The 5,802-nt window shown below is 41.7% G+C and overlaps 1 non-coding gene across 1 annotated transcript; it reads left to right on the forward strand.

Moving 5' to 3' along the window:
- Nucleotides 1–328: 328 nt before the first annotated feature.
- Trnas-cga (transfer RNA serine (anticodon CGA)) lies at nt 329–403 on the forward strand. The gene has a single exon. It is a non-coding gene; the product is annotated as a tRNA-Ser (tRNA).
- The last annotated feature ends 5,399 nt before the right edge of the window (nt 404–5,802 follow it).

Here is a 5,802-nt window from a genome sequence, read left to right on the forward strand (position 1 = left end):
TAAAGCTGTGAGTACCGGACGTGAGTCGTGCTTCGGTAGCTCATTTGGTAGAGCACTTGCCCGCGAAAGGCAAAGGTCCCGAGTTCGAGTCTCGGTCGGGCACACAGTTATAATCTGCCAGGAAGTTTCATATCAGCGCACACTCCGCTGCAGAGTGAAAATCTCATTCTGGAAACATCCCCCAGGCTGTGGCTAAGCCATGTCTCCGCAGTATCCTTTCTTTCAGGAGTGCTAGTTCTGCAAGGTTCGCGGAAGAGCTTCTGTAAAGTTTGGAAGGTAGGAGACGGATACTGGCAGAAGTAAAGCTGTGAGTACCGGACGTGAGTCGTGCTTCGGTAGCTCAGTTGGTAGAGCACTTGCCCGCGAAAGGCAAAGGTCCCGAGTTCGAGTCTCGGTCGGGCACACAGTTTTAATCTGCCAGGAAGTTTCATATCAGCGCACACTCCGCTGCAGAGTGAAAATCTCATTCTGGATAAATCTTAACTGTTTGACCCTAGATCCTATATCACTGAACCAAATTAAAATTTGCTATTGCAGTAGGATAGCAAACAGGGCATTTTGTATTTAAACTGTTATGTACCATACCATTGGAGATCTAACAATTGTAATTAACTAATGCATATCCTATAAATCATGCCTTCCGGTGAATAAAATCTAGAATAGTACAATTTACGATGGTTTAGGAACAATGTAACGTCCCCTCCCGGCCCTTTAGTATTCTAGGATTAATTCGTTTACCTGGAAAGCACGCATGTCTCCGCTGAGTGCTGATCACCGTCGGATGCAAAAACGAGATGGCAGCGCTGTCAACGAGTGTCTTGCCTTTTATAGTGCACCCCGTCCATCTCGTTAGCACCTGATGACGCCGGTGAGATTGCTGCAGGCAGTCTGCTGACGTGAGAGGTGCTTCAAGGTGACACATCCAGTCGGTTTTCCCCGTCCTGTATGACCTGATGGCGCGAAGTACGCATTTGCGGAATGTTGATGTAAACATTGTGCGCTACTGAGCGCATCGCTGACGCAAAAGGGGCTACTTCACTTAGACTGAAAAAATATGTAGCGTAGTGCAGAGAGGATTTCATTACGCTAACCACACACTACATTACGCTTATCTCGTAATTACATATCGCGTTGTACGTTAGCCGTCTGTGTAAACTTTCTTCTGCCTGTTTTCATGTTTTGCTTTGTCGTTGTACTGTGTTACTGAGTCGCATCAAACGCATCATTTACTTAAAAGAATGTGGGGGAAACGCCTGAAAACAACAACCAGGCTAACTGCTTTATCACCGCAGTGGTAGCTGTTCATTCTACTATTCTTTAACACTCTCGACAAATCCATGTATGCTCTCGATTACATACAAAATGTATACCACATCCTCCGTACTTTCGGCCGGAAAGGCCACGTGGTCTACGAAACATAGCATTTATATCTTTTTCCTTAGTATTTGTAATTCTCTTTTTAAATTTTCTTTCATTTTCGTTTCTGATTATTCCACTCACAAGTTAAACAGAATTGGCGATAAGCGTCATCCATCCTTACAATATTATCAACATGAAATGTAGAGAACTCGGCCAACTCAGAATTTTTTGGCTGTCCAATCATTGTCCATTATGATCCATGGACTAATATTTCAACACCAATGAACCAGCCCTGCTACTATTTACTCAGGAACGCAGGATACATTCACTCCACCGACTAACTCTGTATGATCTTGACACTACATACTCTCCTGATAATACGTCCATCGTAGTGACTACATGTGTATGTCTGTGGTACAAGTCCTTCCAGTTTCCAGTGCTGATGTCAAGCGACTCACATTAAACGGACAATTCAGTCACTAGAACATCCAATATTTAAAGACAAATAGTTTTCTCATTGTATTTACCTAGGCCGGTACAGCTGCTAGGACTGTGGCGGCAATCCGCTCGCTAAACTGCAACTGATATACTGGATCAAAGAAAAACTTTTTATTTTAAGGAAATGTTTTACACACACGTTCATGAAATGTCTGGAGACAACTTAAAGTTAGTATTGTATATTATCTTTTAGCACAGAGATTTGTTTGAACTTTTATTCTAGTTGGTAGAGATTCAAAGTTTATGGGGGTTAGGACCTCCAAAGTTCTTACTTCTTGAAAAAAATTTTATGGTGTGAAACATAGTTCATGAATGTCTACAACGGGTCGAAGCGCAGCAGAATTTGTTGGTGGGAGACTTCCGACGGCAGATATCTAGTTGCCGGCCGGGTTCTACAGCGTGACAACAACAAACAATTTTCTATATTCGGATTAACGATTCATTGTCTCATCACTTTGCCGAAAGTTTCAGTACCGCAGAATAATGTTGCTCATTTACATTATTACAGATACCGATAATCTTTCCTGAGTTCATTACGTGATGCACGTGGCTCGTAGATTGACGCTCAGAACATTGCGTGCGTTCAGGTTTTTCTTTCTCATTGAATTCCTTCTGGTTGTATTGCTGCTTAATCTTGTAAACTAGTTAAAAAAATAAAACGAATCGAGGTCTATTCCGAATTGCAGCGGGCTTTTCTTTAGGGTTACCTGTTCATGTATGCACTGTTAATTACTGTACCCTCTGTACGGTTTAAAAACTGTTCATTCGGTCAGTCTTATTCCATCGAAGATGAGTGGTCTGATAATGTCTTCGACGGTAGCGTTAGTTTACAAAATGATGGTACATCCAATCTATATCAATCCAATTATAATTTGTTATTGTTGTTAGTTTGTTTACTATTAATAGCTAATTGCTATGGTATCAAGAGGATCAAGTAATACATTGCCTAGCGTGTATAGGTATGGTGAGCGTCACTGTTTCACAGAGATTTTGTCTTTCAATACTTCTGTTGATAATCAGCTGTACTATATCGCAGTAAGATACTCAGGCAACAATTTGACAGTATTTAATACTACACATTACTTCAAAACAGTTAGCTGCAGTATTGTTACTGGGTGTTCCACAGATCCACAAAAATAAAGAGAACGACAAAACCTCAGTTTGATGTAGACGTGATTAACAAGGAAATAGCAGTCCTTAAAAAATTTTGCCAAAGTAATCGATTTTGACCCACAAGTGATTGAAGAAATGTATGAAAAGTAGTTGAACATTAAACAAAATTCAGCCACCAATGACATTGCTCTTGGGGGTAAATTGTCTAAACAAAAGATTAATTTTGCTCTTCTCCCTTTATTATGATAAGGTCCCAAACAAAAAACTAAATATATTAAAAATACGAAGGTCAAAATCGGATTTAGTACTTTCCTTCTCCCCCCTTCACCTTCATTTAAATATAATATTGGAAGTAACGGCCAACGCTAACCTTCCTTTTACTATTGGAAGTATGTCACATCATCCATAGAACGGAATTACTAAATAAATCAGATAATTATATCTCACTATTGTGACATGCAATACATTAAACACCGGAAGAAATTTACAGATTATATTGAAAGAATACTAGAAATCCAAAGACAATAATTCAAGGGCATTCGTGATACATCTCATACACAATATAACAGCTCATACACGTCCCGAAACACTTAAGATACACTCTAAATCGTTCCTCATGAGAAGAGAGGGAAGAAAATGAATGTTCTAGAAGATATGAAACTTTCTTGATCATTTTAAAAATCAACAACTTACATTCATCAACGAACAACGTGAACTACTAAACAGAAGGTATCTCGATAATTTTACTGGCACTCTGCTCACGGCTAATCAAGACCAAATTAGCAATTCCATTCATAGTTTCCATGCAGGTTTATTTATATTGTTCTTATACTCAGTGGAACTTTGAAATTTTTCAAATTTCCCATTTTTACCTCTCTTAATGATTTTATTTTTAGTATCTTTTTCTTTGGGTGCACACACACAACTATATATATATATATATATATATATATATATATATATATATATATATATATATAGCTTGCCTCTGTAAGTTACAAAGTAATAAGCGACGGAAATATTTATTGTGTTATGTCACCATAAGGAACGTTGCACTCTCTGCGGAGCTATGAACATAGTTTATTGTGTTATTATCCAAAGAGTTACAGCAAAAAGATTCAGTTTTTTATATGGAACAATTGTCGTTTCTATCATGAACTGGAATCAGTAACACCAGCTGTGCAGACATCAATTTAAATTACATTCCTATCACTTTTAGTTTAGGAGTTACAACCCTTCAAACTTTCAGGGGCAGATACCACACGCTGTACATAATACATGTCTGTGTGGTGAGTGATGGATGTTCTGGCGGTGGGAAGCTGATTTAAATGAGATGTTCAAATGTGTGTCCATGTTACTGAATGCACAATACAATGTGTCTTCTAAAGGATCTGCGGACGAGATGTAACATCGTCGGTGTCTTCGATGCGCCGTTTTAGATCATTTGTGGATGTACGCTCAGTGACATAAACACGATCCTTCAGATAACCCCACAAAAAGATATCTAACGGTGTTAAATCGGGCGACCTTGCGGGCCATGAATGAGGACCATGGCGCCCCAACCACCTTCCTGCAAACCTGTTGTTTAGTTCTTCCACAACAGCACGCGCAGAATGGGCTGGGTGACCATCGTGCTGCACCCGCATATGGACTCTCGTGTGTAGACACACATGTTCAAAGGACCACCCAAACTGTCGACTATAAACGCTTGATATAACTCACCTGTCAGTGTACATGGGAAGTAGTGTGGACCGATGATTTCATCCCCAAGGATTCCACACCATACATTAACAGATCACCTACGTTGACAGTCGACAGTTCGTACTCACCGATGATTGTCTACGGCCCAGTAGTATATGGCTATTCACTGCACCATAATCTGTGAACGTGGATTCATCAGAGAACATAACACCTTGTAAAGACTCCAGCCTGAAATTAACGCATGGCCCATTCACAGAATGTCACTCTAGAACGGAAACCGTTCCCATCGAGCTCCTGGGTCAGTGACAGGCGGTACGAGTGACACCTGTGGCCATGCACTATACGCCACACAAACGTGAGACTGACACCAGCGACTGCAGCTGACGTGAAGATCGTGGTGTACTGCACCTAAAACAAACACCTCTGTCTCCTGACTTCTTGCAGTTCTTCGTCTGTTTCGCGGCGCATTACCAAACTGCCTGTTTACCGAAGTCGTTGTTCGGTACGTAAGAACGTAATGGCTGCCGGAGCTCTTCGCCTAGGACATCTCACGGAGTACGCCATGGCTGCTACAGTGACATCGTGTCGGCACTCGCCGAGCATCAGCAACGTGTCATCGTACTCGTTGTTCGTTTATGCCATCTTCATCCGATGTCAGTAACTGAGATACACTCTTGGAAACTGAAATAAGAACACCGTGAATTCATTGTCCCAGGAAGGGGAAACTTTATTGACACATTCCTGGGGTCAGATACATCACATGATCACACTGACAGAACCACAGGCACATAGACACAGGCAACAGAGCATGCACAATGTCGGCACTAGTACAGTCTATATCCACCTTTCGCAGCAATGCTGGCTGCTATTCTCCCATGGAGACGATCGTAGAGATGCCGGATGTAGTCCTGTGGAACGGCTTGCCATGCCATTTCCACCTGGCGCCTCAGTTGGACCAGCATTCGTGCTGGACGTGCAGACCGCGTGAGACGACGCTTCATCCAGTCCCAAACATGCTCAATGGGGGACAGATCCGGAGATCTTGCTGGCCAGGGTAGTTGACTTACACCTTCTAGAGCACGTTGGGTGGCACACGATACATGCGGACGTGCATTGTCCTGTTGGAACAGC

This window comes from Schistocerca gregaria, chromosome 4 (genome assembly GCF_023897955.1).
Source record: "Schistocerca gregaria isolate iqSchGreg1 chromosome 4, iqSchGreg1.2, whole genome shotgun sequence".
Classification (NCBI taxonomy): domain Eukaryota; kingdom Metazoa; phylum Arthropoda; class Insecta; order Orthoptera; family Acrididae; genus Schistocerca; species Schistocerca gregaria.